A 16,363-nucleotide genomic window follows, 5' to 3' on the forward strand; every position below is an offset into this window, starting at 1 on the left:
GCAACTGTAAGAGTACCAACCAGATTACACAAATCATTTTTTCTTCAGAAGTGTGTCATAATTTCCCTGTCCTAATTGTTGTTTTGATTCAGAAGTGATGATTTGCTACAACCAGTGCATGCATGCCTTTTTTCTTCTTCATTTTTAGTAAAGTGCTCTATTCTGGGTCATGGACTTTGTGCCATGGACCAGTGCATGCATGCTGCTGCTGCTGCTGTACTACTTGTCAAGTGATGCTGCTGCTGCTATCTGCGAGTTGCTGCTGCTAGTTGTGATTTTGTCAAGTGATGCTGCTGCTACTTGTGATCTTCTAAAATGACCCCTTTCTCCTGAAACATTGATTAATTTCCGTTTCGGTTGAGAAATGGGGCACTCCAAGGTCAAGAAAATTAGCAAAGGTCATGCCAAATTTTCTTGACCTAGAAGGTGCCCGATTCTCAACCGAAATAAAAATTAATTTGCTTTAGTGGTTGGATTAGTTTAGTATTTTTTCACACACTCAGACACCCTTGCTTGCCATGTGTGTGAGAGAGATAGTGAGAGGAGACAAGAAGAAGGGGGTTAGGAAGATGTTGCCTGCTCATCAAAGCTAACCATCTCCCCCTTTTCACCCCTTTTCCTTTGTCTTTTGTGGGTTGCAAGGAAGCTACTGTCTTAGCTAGCTTAGCTTGTGCACAAATCCCAGTGTTACAATCTAGAAAATTAGCCTGCAAAGATGAGGTCCCATGCTGGCTGTACCACTTCATCATGCAACAGTGCCTTCAAGATCCAAGGCAATATCACAAACATCATAGGCAATTTGACCAAACTCACAACCTTGTATCTTTGCAGCAACCAACTTTCTAAACACACCCCTCAAGAACTAGGTTACCCTGAGAATGTGGACTTGGACCTTAGCAACAACACACTAATAGGTTCTATCCCAAAACACCTAGGCAATATCACAAACATCTCTCAATTGTTCCTTGACAATAACCAACTTTTTGGCGACATTCCTCGAGAATTAGGTTATTTGGTCAACTTAGAGATCTTGTTCCTTGACAATAACCAACTTTTTGACCAAACTTTGTTCCTATTTATAGAGAAACATGGCCAACAACGATGAGGCCGGGGGTTCGGGCGGCAAGAAATTCTGGGAGCTGTCCCAGGAGATGGAGGAACAACCTCACTTGTATGAGGACGCCGCCTTCCCCACCGATCCTGAGACCACTGATGGTACCGCCGAGGATGACCCCACTGATGCCACCACTGATGGTGCTGCCGAGGATGCCACCACTGATGATGGCGGCGCACGGACAGATGGCAGCCAACCGAAGAGGCAACGGAAGGACCGGCGCCCGACCGTGCTCCGCACCCTCAAGGAGGAAGTTACTGAAGTGGACTCCAACGGGAATCCAACGGCGCCCGAACGAATAGTCAAGGGGTACTCACTTCAGCTCGGGTGCATTCTCCGGAGCACCGTCTCGATCAACACCGAGAACCTCAGGCATCCTGACCGAGGGAATTTGCGCAACCTCCTCTTCACGAAGCTGCACGAACGATACAAGTTCCCCGCTGAATTTGAAAACACAAACCTCAAAGGGAATAAAGTGAACAATGCTGCCCTCACAAAGATGAGCACGGCCCTATCTACTTGGAAAAGCAATGTGAAGAGAATGATCGAGAAAGGTGAGAGTTATGAGAAGATCAAGGAGAAAAATCCTTCGATCACCGAAGATGACTACAACGACTTCAAGATCAATTGCTCGAGCACCGCAAGCTCCGAATCAAGTAGGTGGGGGAAAGAAATGCGGGAGCTGAACTTAGGGGAACACACACTCGGTCCCGGCGGTTACAGAGTGGCGGAGCCTATATGGGACAAGGAGGAGGCGGACCGTGCCGAGCAAGGCCTACCGCCCGTCTTCGATAAACACGGTGACAAGCAGACCAGGAACTTTGTCAGGGCTCGGTACAAGAAGGACCCGAAAACAAAGGAGCTTACCATGGATCCGAAGACCAGGGCGCTTGAGCTTGTTCTGGTAAGGAATACACCCCCGCGTAATTAGCTCCATATGGTTGCATTCTAATTAATGAAGCCAAATTTCTAAATGGTTCACATTCCTTCCGCAGGCGACTGAAAGCAGTAGTGCGGGGTCGACTAAGAGCAACCCTTGGGACACCACTCTAAATAGGGCGTTGAATGTAATTAAGAACAAGGATAAGCTCAGTAAGCCGACGTCAGGTGGTCGTGTGGCCGGCAAAGGCTTGTCGACAAAATGGTCGTCATACTATAACACTGGTGGGCGAAAGGAGAAAAAGACCAGCTCGGAAAGCCAGGCGCGCGAGGTTCAAGAACTCAGGACACAGGTGGCGCGGATTCCGGAGATTGTCCAAGAGCAAGTGCAACAACAACTCGGAGCGACGATCACCGCCATTGTGCCTACCTTGATCCAGGGGATTAGTGCGTGGATTGCGGGCGGCCAACAGGGGCCGCCCCCGATTCCTAGCTTCACGGCCAGCAACTTGCAGAACGCAATGGTGGGGCCATTGGTGTCTCCGGCGGAGGCGGCACGGGAGCTTAATGCACCCGGGTGTACGCCGGCCGGCACCTCTGCAGCAAGCGGCCCCTCCGTCAACTGCACACCCGCCGTTGGCGGTGCCTCGACATTAGCCGAGCTCAACGCCATCATCACGGTAACTAATTAAGCCTCTCTCGGCCGAGGACTTCATCTCCTTGCCTTTGACTGGGCATCCCTGACGCCCTACATGTTTTCGCAGGGCGCCGCCGACGTTCCGTGCACTCTCCTGCACTTCATGAACAACGAGTTGGTCGATGTCGCCAAGGGCAAAATTGTTCAACCGGGCAACCCCTTGTTCCACGGTACCCAGATGCCACCCAACTTGTTTAGGGTTCAACTGGTTCGGGTGCTGCCAGGCTGCCACGAGTTGTTACCTCCGATTCGACCCGTCGGGGCCGACGATGATGACGTGATGACCCTCAGCGCTTGCCTGAGCTAGCCCCTGCTTTGGCCGAAGAGCCAGATTCGTTTGGGGGCGGGGGACACCACCCCAAAGACAACACCGCCAGTCGTGCCGCCGCCAAGTAGGCCCCATGGCAAGACCGCCGCAACGGTGCCGGACATCCCTATGCCACTGGATCCAAACATGCATATGGCACAGGATCAGAACGACGATGACGACGATACATTTGCCAACGTCGATCAGTACTTTGCCGATCATGGGTACGGTGGCGACTTCATGGGGCCTCCTTCTCAAGAACCCAACCCAACAAAAGACGTGCGCGATCTAGCTGGTATCGCAGAGAAGCCAAGTTGCAACAGGCGTCGTCTGCAGTTCAGCTCTCAAGAAACGCCTCCAGCTGCCGACTTCACCGAGCCTCAGATAGGCGAGGTGCGAAATATGATCAGCCCCAACACACTCAAGAAGGCGGTCTGTGAGCAGAACTCGGTCCCATTACAAGAGAAGAAGAAGGCACGCAAAAGAAAGACTAACAAGGGTGCGGGCCAGCCGGCACCGAGTACGATCCGTGCTCAGGACGGGCCACCTTCACCTGAGGATATCTCGAGGAGGGTGCATGTGGCGGGTAGGCCGATGCTACCGAGAAATATGCTCGATGCTGCAACCGGTGCTATGCGGAGTCTGCATGATAGTGTTCTTTCTTTGGAGAAGCGGCGTCTCGGGAGAAGGATGTGGCATACCCGGTTTTTGCGGCCAAGGTGCCAGAGGGCAAGGGCTTTGTGGATAACTCCATCGGGGGTACGATCGTCCTGCGGTTTGATGACATCCACGCTATGTTGAACCTTCATCCGCTGCACTACACCTTCGTTCGGCTATTTTCGCTGAGTATGGAGATGCGGATCATTCGCGACAAGACCCCGGACATCGTGATAGTCGACCCCTTCTACATGCGTGCCAAGATCTTGGGCAGCGCTGGGGACCGGCAAGTCGCGAGTTCTTACCTCGAAGGCATCATTCTGGCAAACCAAGATAAGGATAACTTCCTCGTGCCTTACTTTCCCGAGTAAGTCCTCCCCTCAACCGCCCCGTAACATATGAATTCTTAGATTTCGATCGTTTTTCTTTTAACATTCCGTGTTTTCTGCAGTGACACACGTTGCACGCTCATCCTCCTAAGCCCCAAATATTCCATGGCCACGTATTTCGACCCGGACCGTCAGTCGAACGTAGACTACACAAATGTCAAGAAGGTTCTTGATGATGTTCTCCCCGGCTACGTCAAATCTGGAGGCACCTTCACCAGGCCTATTCGTAAGTACGGCAAGCACGTGTTCTCCCACAATACGACATTCTGCTGCGTCAAGCAGCCGCCTGGCGGTCAGAAGGGTGCCTACTACGCCATCCATCACATGCGGGAGATCGTACGGGACCATCATCAACTCCTGCTACCGAGTAGACTCAAAGATTGGGCCGCGAGCGTGTCGGCAATCCAGGACGCGGACATCAGACAAGAATTCTTTCGCATCCAGTCGGAGTTTGCGGAAATCATCCATCAAGATGTCCTTCATACCTCGGGGCAGTTCTACCTCAGAAATCAACCGTCCAACAGTGACATCGACACAATCCTACAAATGCAGGCTGACAACGCCCATTCTTTCATGACTCCCACGATAGACGGCGGCTTCATCCACGCTCCGGTCCCTTGAGTCTTATGTTGTAATTAAACTTTAATGAACTTGTAGTATGTCTCTTTGGTTTCGAGAGTCATTCAACTTAAGATGTAATCGATGCTATTAATGTCTTGCTTTTCTCTTCCGATCGTTCTGTTGCATACTTATATATTGCTTATGTATTGTCTGTGAATTGGTACTAACGTTTCGTTTGGCTACTGCATAGTGATGCCGTGGTATGTCGTGTACAAGGGTAAGATTCCCGGAGTCTACGACGACTGGGAGGAGTGTCGGAGACAGGTTTACCGATTCAGCGGTAACAGTTACAAAGGGTACGCCACTAGGGCCGAGGCCGAATCTAGACACGCCCGCTATCTAGCGGGAGAGGGGAGGGAGCATTGGAGGAACCGGATGAAGACGAGTTTCATCGTGATGATGCTCATCGTGATGACCGCATCTCTCTTCTATGTGATGGTAGTTTAGATGATCGATATCGACTTGTAATGTGAAGACAAACTCACGGTCTCGAGACTTGTAATATAATGTTCTATCTTTGTTCGGTCTTTTCAATTCGGAGACTAATATGATGAATTGTATTCGGAGACTAAAATGATGAATTGTATTCCGAGACTAATCTTCTATTGTATTCGATGAATCTGTTGTTGATGTGTGCTGTTTATATTTTGTCCAATTATACATTTTGTAACCTGTGCAAAAAACAGAAAATAAAAAAATAAAAAAAACCCTAATATTCATACTAATGGCGCATCACACCATAGTGCGCCATTAGTATGCCAAAGGATACTAATGGCGCATCATTAGACAGTGCGCCATTAGTATGCCGAACTTACTAATGGCGCATCTCGTTGTCGTGCGCCATTAGTATGCCAAAGCACCTGGGTATACATGGCCCCCTGGGAGGCATACTAATGGCGCACTGTTGTATATACTAATGGCGCATCTGAGGTGCGCCACTAGTATACCAGATACTAATGGCGCACCCGTGGTGCGCCATTAGTAAAATATACTAATGGCGTGCTACTAATGGCGCACCACTAATGCGCCATTAATGGCCAAATTAGGTGCGCCATTAGTAGGCCTTTTCCTAGTAGTGTACAGTGCGCTCCTGCACTGTAGCCGCCCCCTTCCAACTGCCCCCGGCCACCTCGGGCCTCCCCAGCGCGCCCGACGAGATGCCTCGACGTCCGCAACACGGCAGCTGGTCGGCCCCCTCCTCCTTCTCCCTCCTGTGGCCTCCCTCGCACGCGCGTCGGCCGCCTACAAACTGCAATGCACGGCCTCACACGTGCGAGCTCTCTGGAGCCTTCCCCGCTCCTTCCCTTCCTTCCTCTGGACGTGGACCTGATCCACGAACGGTCTGGACTCGTTCACGAGTGCCCTCGCGGCCTCTGGCCTCGCCCGTGACCTCACCGGTGCATGAGTCCACGGTGGACCGGTGCCCGGCTATATAAGCCACCCCGGGCCGCTCCAGTAGAATCCGCCTCCTCCTCACACCCCCAAGAGCACGCCCGCACCACCCAAACGTCCTCAAGGGGCTTCTGTGCTCGGGATCGACCGGAGCTCCGCCGTCTCGGGTCGCCGTCGATCCAGAGGTATACGCCTTCTCCGCTACCGCTCTCACTCGATATAGAACCGCAAGAGCCCACTGACCATTCCCCCCTGTTTCCCCTCTCTTTAGCTGCCGAACGGCCGGAACCGCCGCCACCCGAAGCAACTCCGCCGTGCCTCCCCGTCGCCGGCGAACCAGGCCACCCCGGCGACCAACTCCACCTCCATTCGAACGGAGGCTACTCCCTGAGCACAACGGTACCACCCACGCATCCTCCCATGCCCTATATCGCCGCCGGCAAGCTTGCCATCGCCTCTGGATGGAGGTAGACGACGACGGCCATGGGCCCTGTCCGTCAGCCTCACGCCCTGACGGGTGGGACCCACCCGTCGGGTTTCAAAATGCATGCGCGCGCACCGGTTCACCGTAGGTGGAAGGCGTACTTCGCCTTTACGCCTTCGACGTGGCAGCCTTGCGCGGGCTGATTTTCCTCTGGGCCTGCTGCATTGTGGCCTTTCTGGCCTAGTGGCACAGTGCCACTTTTCTTTTTCTTTTTCTGTCACTTTTCCAAAAATTCCACAGGATTAAATATTCATCCAAATGCAATAATTCCAACTCCCATATTTTTCTAAAAATCCCACCTATTTAATGGTATAACTTCCAGTCATGTCCAAACAACTTTTATGTACTGTTCATATTCAAATTCAAATCTGAATATATTTAAACCCCTCTGAAAATATGTTTCTCCTATTCTGCCACTCCAAATCCAAAAACTAGGAATTTTCCCCTTCTTAGTTTTCACCCTAGTATTTAACAAAAATGAGTTGACATTTTTCTGAGCACTTTGGCTTTTCTGTTTTATTATTGCCTTATTTTTCTCGTTATTATTTTGCGACGATAGATTGCGTTGCTGACGAAGGAGTTGGACCAGAAGACTTTGAAGACTTTGTTGAGCCAGGCAAGCAGCCCTTTGACCATGTCTATGAAACCCTTTTTATGCATGACATATAGCACCATATTGTTGTTGCAACGGAATTATGATGAGGTGGAACCACTATGATGGTTTGCCTCCGTTACTTCCTCGTTGATACTTGCATTGTGCATGACCCTACCTCCTTATGAGGGTTATGCCGGTGGGAGTAGATAGGATGCTAAAGTAGTTGCTACGTAAAAAGGGGACGGGTATATGCATGGTGATGGAGACAAAGTATTTTCAAAGGACTTTTCTAAAACCCCGTCGGGTGCCACTTATGCTGAGGGAGATGATGAGTTGGGTAACTGTCGTGGTTCTAACTCTGACAGTGATGTAGGGGGGTGAATATGGAGAGGCTAGATCTTAGCTATTGGGAAGTTGTTACACGCGAGGTTTACGAGTTCAGGCCCTTCTCAGAGGAAGTAATAGCCCTACGTCTCGGAGCCCGGTGGCGGTCGACTGGATTATGCGTGTATGGATACAGGGGAGCGAACCCTTCATACTGAGGAGGGGGCAGCTTATATAGAGTTCGCCGGCCCCCTCCTGCCCTCAGTAATGCAGGGTTTAAGGTACATTTAAGGTTGGGCGTTACTGGTAACGCCCCTAATAAAGTGCTATAATGATCATAAAGACTACTTAACAGCCGACCGTTTGCCTGCGGAGTGACTTTAGGTCTCCTGGCAGTCGAGTGGTTGGCTTCATGGTCGAGTGATAGCTTCTTGGTCGAGTGTCTTGAACCCGTCGAGTGGGATACCTTCAAGTCGATTGAAAGGTGACTTCTTCTAGGGATGTCCTTGGGTAGGGCTCTTTGGACGGGTCCGTGCTCCTACCCTAGGTACATAGCTTCATCATTAGCCCCCGAATGGATCGAGGTTAGAGTGGGGAAAGAGTTGGGGATCTTTCCGACTGGTTCTTCGGGCTACACGAGTGCCTCGTTTTGGGCCGATCGTCACGGATGACGTGATCAACCTCTTTCAGTCGCCTTGATCCATTCTAGGCCTTTTGTCGAGTGAATTTCTTTGCTTGTGACATGCCGAGTGTCGGTGCGAGCGAGGTCTTCTGTTTTTGGCAAGTTGTTCTGCGGCCTGCGGATGTCGCGGGATTCGGATTTTGGGAAGCGCGCGGGACGGGAGCAGCCGCAGTAATCGGAAGCAATAAAGCGGAAGTTCCTCGATCTCCGCGTCGCCTTTTTCGCCACGTACTGCGCGCGCGTCTGCTGCGGGATTTGACTGGATAGCCTGGGCCTACCAGTCAGCCACTCGGGAGCGACCCCTTATAAGTTGCCGGCTCGGGGTTTCCAAGCTGTGCGCTCTCTTCTCCTTCCTTCTTCCTCTCTCCCTTCGCCAGTCCTCCCGCTACCTCCGCTCTCACCCTAGCGCCGCGAGCCCGTGTGAGATCTCGCCGGCGACGATGGTGAAGGGCAAGACCACTGCTTTGGAGCGCGCGAAGAAGGCGGCAGCGGCGGGGAAAGGGAAGAGGTCTGCTCGGGGCGGATCCTCCTCCAGGACCGCTCTTCCCAAAGGTTGGATCTAGGGCAACTGGATGCCATCGGTGCTCCGGCAAGAGGATCTCGACGACATGGTCGAGGGGGGAGTCATTCCCCACGAAGCTGCGCATCTTCCGGGGGGAGAGATCGAACCTCAACCCCGAGACGGTGAGTGCGTGCTCCTAGCCACCCACATCGACCGAGGGTTTTCTCTGCCGCCCCATCCTTTCTTCCGGAGTTTCCAGAATTTCTTTGGAGCGCAGCTCCACCACTTCACTCCCAACTCCATTGTCTACCTTGCTGCTTTCATCTCCATGTGTGAGGCTTTCTTGGGTTGTCGACCCCATTGGGGACTCTTCAAACACATCTTTACCTGCCGTTCTCAATCGGTCAAGAAGGCTAAGTCGAATGACGAGAGGACGCAGGTGATCCAGCTGTGCGGGGGCCTGGCGATCCAGACGAGGGGGAAGAGTTGTTTTCCATCTATCACCTTCCCGGAGTCGGTCCGTGGCTAGCAGTCGACCTGGTTCTACTGCAAGGACGAGGCGACCCCAGGACAGTCGACTGGTCTTCCTCTTTTTTCCCTCGACCGAGCCGAGAAGCCTGCCTCTCTGAAAGTCGCGCCGGAGGAAAAGGCCCAAGTCAAGGTGCTGGCAGGTCGAGTGGTTGAGCTTGTCCGCGAGGGCGTGACTGGTATGGACCTGCTGGAGGTCTTCCTTCAAAGGCGCATCCAACCGCTCCAGGCCCGCGACCACCCGGTGTGGCTGTATTCGGGTCTTGACGACACCACTCGGGTCCACCCGGAGGAGGTCACCGACGAGATGGTGGAGGGGTGGCTGTCGAGCATCACGGGGAACAAAGACAACCCCCAAGGAGCCAGGAGGGTAATCCCACTCGACAACTCGTATGAGGTGGACCAGGTATGTCTTTGTGCTCCCGACTGATATCTTGTCTTCTGTATTGGTCTTCTTTGAATAAGTCGATTGACTTTCGTCTTGCCTGTTGTTTTCCAGGCGACCACCGAGATGTACTCGACGCCCAATAGGGCACAGGGGTCGGCTGAGGAAGGGGAGGCGAGCGGAGGCGAGAGCGGGGACGACCAAGGCGAGTGGGAGTCCGACGGTGAGGGAGAGGGAGGCGACGACATCTTCTCCAGCGAAGGGGAGGAGGAGGAGGTTGAACCCCCCCCCCCCCCCCCCCCCCGCCCGGAGGGGCGATCCAAGCTCACCCACGATCCAGCGCGGGAACGTGGCAAGGCGACTGCTCCTGTTGGGCAGTCGTCGAAACGCCCTCGGACTTCTTCTCCGCCGACTGGGAAGGCTCCCAAGCATCCACGAGCGACGCCATCCAAGCCGCCCAAGGCTCTGCCCAAGATGAAGATAGCTGTTCCTACCATTTCCGGGTAATAATAAGACTTGCTTTCCTTTGTCGGCCGTGGACGGATCCTTGGTCGATTCACTGAGCCAACCGATTGACTTTCGAGATTTGCAGCGGTGCTACTTCTGAGGTCTCCGCCAGGAACAACGACCAAGAGATGGAGGACGCTGTTACCTCCAACCCTGGTATGATTGCTGATGTCCTGCCTTTGAGTCGACTGAACCTTTATTGCTACTCTGGTCGATTGAATGTTTTCCTTGTAGCTCCTCCTCATGTTATCGACCTCCCGGACGATGAAGACAACGAACCGTTGAGAGTGAGGAGGCACAAGAGGGCATCGGCTGACAAGACCCCCCAATCCGCTCCGGCGTCCGAGGCCGAGGCTCGGGATGGTGGTGACACCACTCGGGCTTCAGTGACCTTCGCCATTCCTTTGGCGAGTGCGCGGCCCTCGTCGTCGACTGCGGATCCGTCTTCGCTTTTTGCCACATACCCCGTCCCTGAGGACCAAGCGGCTGCTGCAAAGGAGGCTATACGCCAGGCGGGGATCATGATGGAGCAAGTCAAGATGGCTCGGGAGGCCAGCCAAGCAGCCTATGACGCGAGTTCGGCTCTTCAGAGCAATGTCCAGGTCAGTCGACTCAACACTTGGTCTGTTATGATATGCTGTTTGGAGAGTCTCTTTTCTGAAGATCTTTGTATCTGTACACCCACTGGGTGTGTCTGCCAATCCTTGGACAAGTGGGGGCACGCTAAGTGCACCCACTGGGTGTAGTCCCCGAGACTACGGTGGACTGCTGGCAGTCGACTGTAGTCTTTACATTGTGTTGCTGTAGCTGTATTTCTTCACTCGGTTTGGTCGGGCCAGGTGTAGTCCCCGAGACTACTGTCGAATGTTTTTGATTCGGCTGAGTGCACCCACTGGGTGTAGTCCCCGAGACTACTGTCGAATGTTTTTGATTCGGCTGTGGTCTTAGAAACGTCGTCATTGTCCCTTAGTTACTCGGAAGCAACTTATCTTGGACGTCTGTCGACTAATTTTGCTTTTACAGAAATCCTGCGAACTCGTAGCTCGCTATACTGAGTTGGAGAAGCAAAAGATTAAACTGAACCTTGATCTGGAGCTGGCCAGAACAGAGCTGCAGAAGGTCAGAGACGGCGCGGCGGGTAAGACGACTTTGTCGATTGGTTAGTCTTTGGGCTTGAGTACCCTTTTGTTATTTCCGATTCAATCATCATTTCTTCGCAGAAAAACTGAACGAAGCTCTGGCGAAGAAGGATCGGGACTTGGCTGTTGCCCGTAAGGAGGCTGATGACAAGACCGCTCTGGCCGCACAAAAGTTGGCTTCGGTCGACCACTTAGAAGAAGAGAATACCAAACTGAAGACCGCTCTGAATGAAGCCAACAGGGAGTGTTCACGTTGGAAGAAGGAGAACCTCACCCTGAGCGAGAAGCTGGAAGGCATCGCTCGCGGGAGGGACGACCTGGAGAGCTACTTGGGGAGCCTCGCCAAGAAGTTGTACCTTAAGCTTGAAGGCGCACATTCAGTTCCAACTGGTTTTTGTGTCGACTCAGTCTATGAAAATTGACTTATCCTTGGATCGTGTATGCAGAGCTTTGCCAGAATTTTGAAGAGGAGACCAGTCGAGTGGAGCCAAGCTTGGACACTGTTAACTCTCTTGTGAAGGACGAGGCTGCAATGAACGTGCTCCGTCTGGAGTCTCGTACTGCCAGCGTCGTTGACTATTTGGCTCGGCTGAAAGTGGCGATGTCGCGGATCGACACATCACTCTGGCCTGGGACGACGCTTCAGAACGACCTCGAGTCTCTGATGGCTCGACTTATTGAAATCCCAGGTCGAGTGGCGGAATGGAAGAAATCTTCTGCTAGATGTGGTGCTGATGTCGCTCTGCCTCTGGTCCGCGTCCATTGCATGGAGGCGCGAGAAGAAAAGCTGGCGGCCATCCAAGTTGCCAATACCAGGAAGCACAGCTTTCAAGACTTCATGGAGACCTTCATCGCTGCTACCACCCGCATTGCCGACGGGATCGACTTGGATGAGTTCGTCGCCCCTTCCAGTCCTCCTCCCGAGGAGTGAAAAACTTTGAATTTACCTTGGGATGCCGAGTGGATTTGTAACCGTTTAAACTCCGCCGAGCCGAGGGCTCGAGTACTTTGAGGTTTGGGACCTTTTGGGCTTTTTCTGAACTTGATTTCTCGTTGGATATCTTCACGGTTTGATTCGTCGAGTGGAACTTGATCTTCACTCGGAATAATCTTGTATTTGCGACGCAGCTCCGAGGGAGAAGGTAGCGGTCGACTCACGGATTGGGTCGAGTCTTGTACTTAGGCGAGCACTGGGCTGTAGCTAAGCCTCCGAGTGAGAGGTTTACTCTCCACTCGGTAGGATTTTTAAACACTTAGGCGAGCACTGGGCTGCAGCTAAGCCCCCGAGTGGGAGGTTTGCTCTCCACTCGGTAGGATTTTTTCAAACTTAGGCGAGTTCCGGACTGCAGCTAAGTCTCTAGGTGAGAGAACTTAGGCGAGTGCTGGACTGCAGCTAAGCCCCCGAGTGGGAAGATCGCTCTCCACTCGGTAGGATTTTTTCAAACTTAGGCGAGTGCCGGACCGCAGCTAAGTCTCTAAGTGAGAGAACTTAGGCGAGTGCTGGACTGCAGCTAAGCCCCCGAGTGGGAGGATCGCTCTCCACTTGGTAGGATTTTTTCAAACTTAGGCAAGTGCCGGACTGCAGCTAAGTCTCTAGGTGAGAGAACTTAGGCGAGTGCTGGACTGCAGCTAAGCCCCCGAGTGGGAGGATCGCTCTCCACTCGGTAGGATTTTTTCAAACTTAGGCGAAGCGGATTCGCAGCTAAGTCACCCACTGGGGGATTTCGTAAGCAAACAGGAGTGACAGCAATTATTGAAACACTCTTGCCTTTGATAAAAATAAACTGCAGCAATTTTTCTTATTACATCTCGTCCAAGGGAGAGCTCAAGTGTAAAAGGGGTGGAGTAGTTCCGCATTCCAAGCTCGTGGCTCGTCAATCTGGCGATCAACACTGTAGAGGTGATACGCTCCATTGTGGAGGACTCTGGTGATGATGAAGGGGCCTTCCCAAGTAGGAGCAAGCTTGTGTGGTTTCTGTTGATCCACTTGGAGGACCAAATCTCCTTCTTGGAAGACTCGACTCTTCACATTCCGGGCGTGGAATCGACAGTCTTGCTGATAAATGGTCGATCTGATCATGGCCATCTCCCTCTCTTCCTCTAGGAGGTCGACTGCGTCTTGCCGGGCCTGTTCTGCTTCATCTTCGGTGTAAAGCTCGACTCGGGGCGCGTTGTGAAGAAGATCACTTGGCAGAACCGCTTCGGCTCCATAAACCAGAAAGAATGGAGTTCTTCCAGTCGACCGGTTAGGGGTGGTCCTCAATCCCCACAGAACAGACGGAAGCTCGTCGACCCAAGCACCTGCCGCGTGCTTGAGATCACGCATCAGTCGAGGCTTCAGTCCTTTGAGAATCAGACCGTTTGCTCTTTCAGCTTGTCCATTCGACTGAGGATGCGCGACCGATGCGTAGTCGACTCGTGTGCCTTGAGAGGCGCAAAAAGCTCTGAACTTGTCTGAATCGAAGTTTGACCCATTGTCAGTGATGATGCTATGCGGGACCCCATACCTGAATATCAACTCTCTGATGAAACTGATAGCAGTGCTAGCATCAAGATTTTTGATAGGCTTGGCTTCAATCCATTTGGTGAACTTGTCGACTGCCACAAGCACATGCGTGAATCCGCTCCTGCCTGTTCTCAGAGGACCAACCATGTCCAGTCCCCAGACAGCAAAGGGCCAGACGAGTGGAATGGTCTTCAGGGCTGATGCAGGCTTGTGTAACATGTTGGAGTAGAACTGGCAGCCTCCACACTTGTCGACTATCTCTTTTGCCATCTCATTTGCTCTAGGCCAGTAAAATCCCGCTCGGTATGCTTTAGCCACAATGGTCCGAGAGGACGCATGGTGGCCACAGGTCCCCGAGTGGATATCATCAAGGATTATCCGACCTTCTTCTGGTGTTATGCACTTCTGACCGATTCCAGTCGCGCTTTCTCTATACAACTGCCCCTTTATGACTGTGAAGGCCTTGGATCGGCGGACGATCTGTCGAGCCTCTTCCTTGTCCTCTGGGAGCCCTTTCCTTAGGATATACGCGATGTACGGTATCGTCCAGTCAGGAGTGATTGCCAAGACTTCCACGATTAGGTCGACCACAGCAGGAACTTCGACTTCAGTCAGATCTGTGGCACTTTTCGGTTGTGGGGCTTCTTCTGTGAAAGGATCCTCCTGGACTGACGGCGAGCGGATGTGCTCCAAAAACACATTGCTGGGAATGGCTTCTCTCTTGGAGCCTATCTTTGCCAGATCATCAGCTGCTTGATTTTTCAGTCGGGGGATGTGATGAAGCTCTAACCCCTCGAATTTCTTTTCTAGCTTTCTCACTGCGTTGCAATAGCCAGTCATGGCCAGACTTCTGACGTCCCACTCCTTCATCACCTGATTAACCACCAAATCTGAGTCGCCATAGACCATGAGGCGACGAACGCTGAGTGAAATGGCCATGCACAACCCATACAAAAGTGCTTCATACTCTGCTTCATTATTGGAGGAATCGAAGTGAATCTAGAGAACATATCTGAGCTTATCTCCTCGGGGGGAGACTAGAACTACTCCAGCACCGGAACCATTCAGCATCTTAGATCCATCGAAGAACATGGTCCAGTGCTCCGAGTGAACTTGAGTCGGAAGTTGCTGTTCAATCCACTCGGTGATGAAATCTGCGATTGCCTGGGACTTGATAGCCTTCTTTGCTTCAAACTTGATATCTAAGGGAAGGAGTTCAATCGCCCATTTTGCCACTCGACCAGTTGCATCTCTGTTATGCAGAATCTCTGACAATGGGGCGTTGCTGACGACTGTAATGGAGTGGTCAGAGAAGTAATGTGCAACCTTCTTCGTGGTCATGTAAATCCCATATACAAGCTTCTGGTAGTGAGGGTATCTTTGTTTTGAAGGGGTCAAAACTTCAGACAGATAATAGACTGGGCACTGAACTCTGAAGGCCTTTCCTTCTTCTTCCCGCTCGACCGTAAGTACTGTACTGACAACTTGTCCTGTGGCTGCAATGTAAAGCAGCAGAGGCTCTTTGCTGATTGGGGCAGCGAGCACCGGCTGGGTGGTGAGCAAAGCTTTGAGCTCTGCAATTGCTGCGTCAGCTTCTGGAGTCCACTCGAACTTATCAGACTTCTTCATCAGTCGGTAAAGAGGCAACGCCTTTTCACCGAGACGAGAAATGAATCAACTTAGAGCGGCCAAGCAGCCTGTAAGCTTTTGGACATCGTGCACGCGTACAGGACGCTTCATCCGGAGTATGGTGCCAACCTTTTCAGGATTGGCATCGATCCCCCGTTCGGAAACGAGAAAACCGAGTAACTTTCCACCTGGAACTCCGAACGTGCACTTTGATGGATTGAGCTTGATATCATACCTCCTGAGGTTGGCAAAGGTTTCAGCAAGGTCAGCCCGCAGGTCGGAACCTTTCCGTGACTTGACCACAATATCATCCATGTATGCCTCCACATTCCGACTGATTTGAGTGAGTAGACACTTCTGAATCATTCTCATGAACGTGGCTCCGGCGTTCTTGAGGCCGAACGGCATGGTGACGTAACAGAAGCATCCGAATGGAGTGATGAAAGCTGTTTTGATCTCGTCGGGTCCATACAGACGGATCTGATGGTACCCGGAATAGGCATCTAGAAAAGTCAATCTCTCGCATCCCGCAGTCGAGTCGACTATTTGGTCGATGCGAGGGAGGGGAAAATGATCTTTCGGGCAGGCCTGATTGATATGTTTGAAATCAATGCACATGCGGAGTGACTTGTCCTTCTTGGGGACCATGACAACATTGGCGAGCCACTCGGAATGGTAAATCTCTCAGATGAATCCGCTGCTAAGAGCCGGGCCACCTCCTCGCCACTAGCTTTCCTCTTCTGGACGGCGGACCGTCGAAGATGTTCTTTCACGGGCTTGAACTTCGGGTTGACTCGTAGACGGTGCTCAGCCAGCCCCCTGGGAACTCCAGGCATGTCAGAAGGCTTCCATGCGAAGACGTCCCAGTTCTCACGGAGGAACTGGATGAGCGCTTCTTCCTATTTGGAGTCGAGCGTCGTCGAGATGTGAGTCGGAGCAGCGTCGGGGTCGGTCGGGTGAATGTGAGCTGTCTTAGTTTCACCGGACGACTGAAAAGCAGATTCTGAAGCAAGCTTCTTGGCTCGT

This window comes from Triticum urartu, chromosome 2A, assembly GCF_056163025.1.
Source record: "Triticum urartu cultivar PI428250 chromosome 2A, HENAU_Tu73, whole genome shotgun sequence".
NCBI lineage: Eukaryota > Viridiplantae > Streptophyta > Magnoliopsida > Poales > Poaceae > Triticum > Triticum urartu.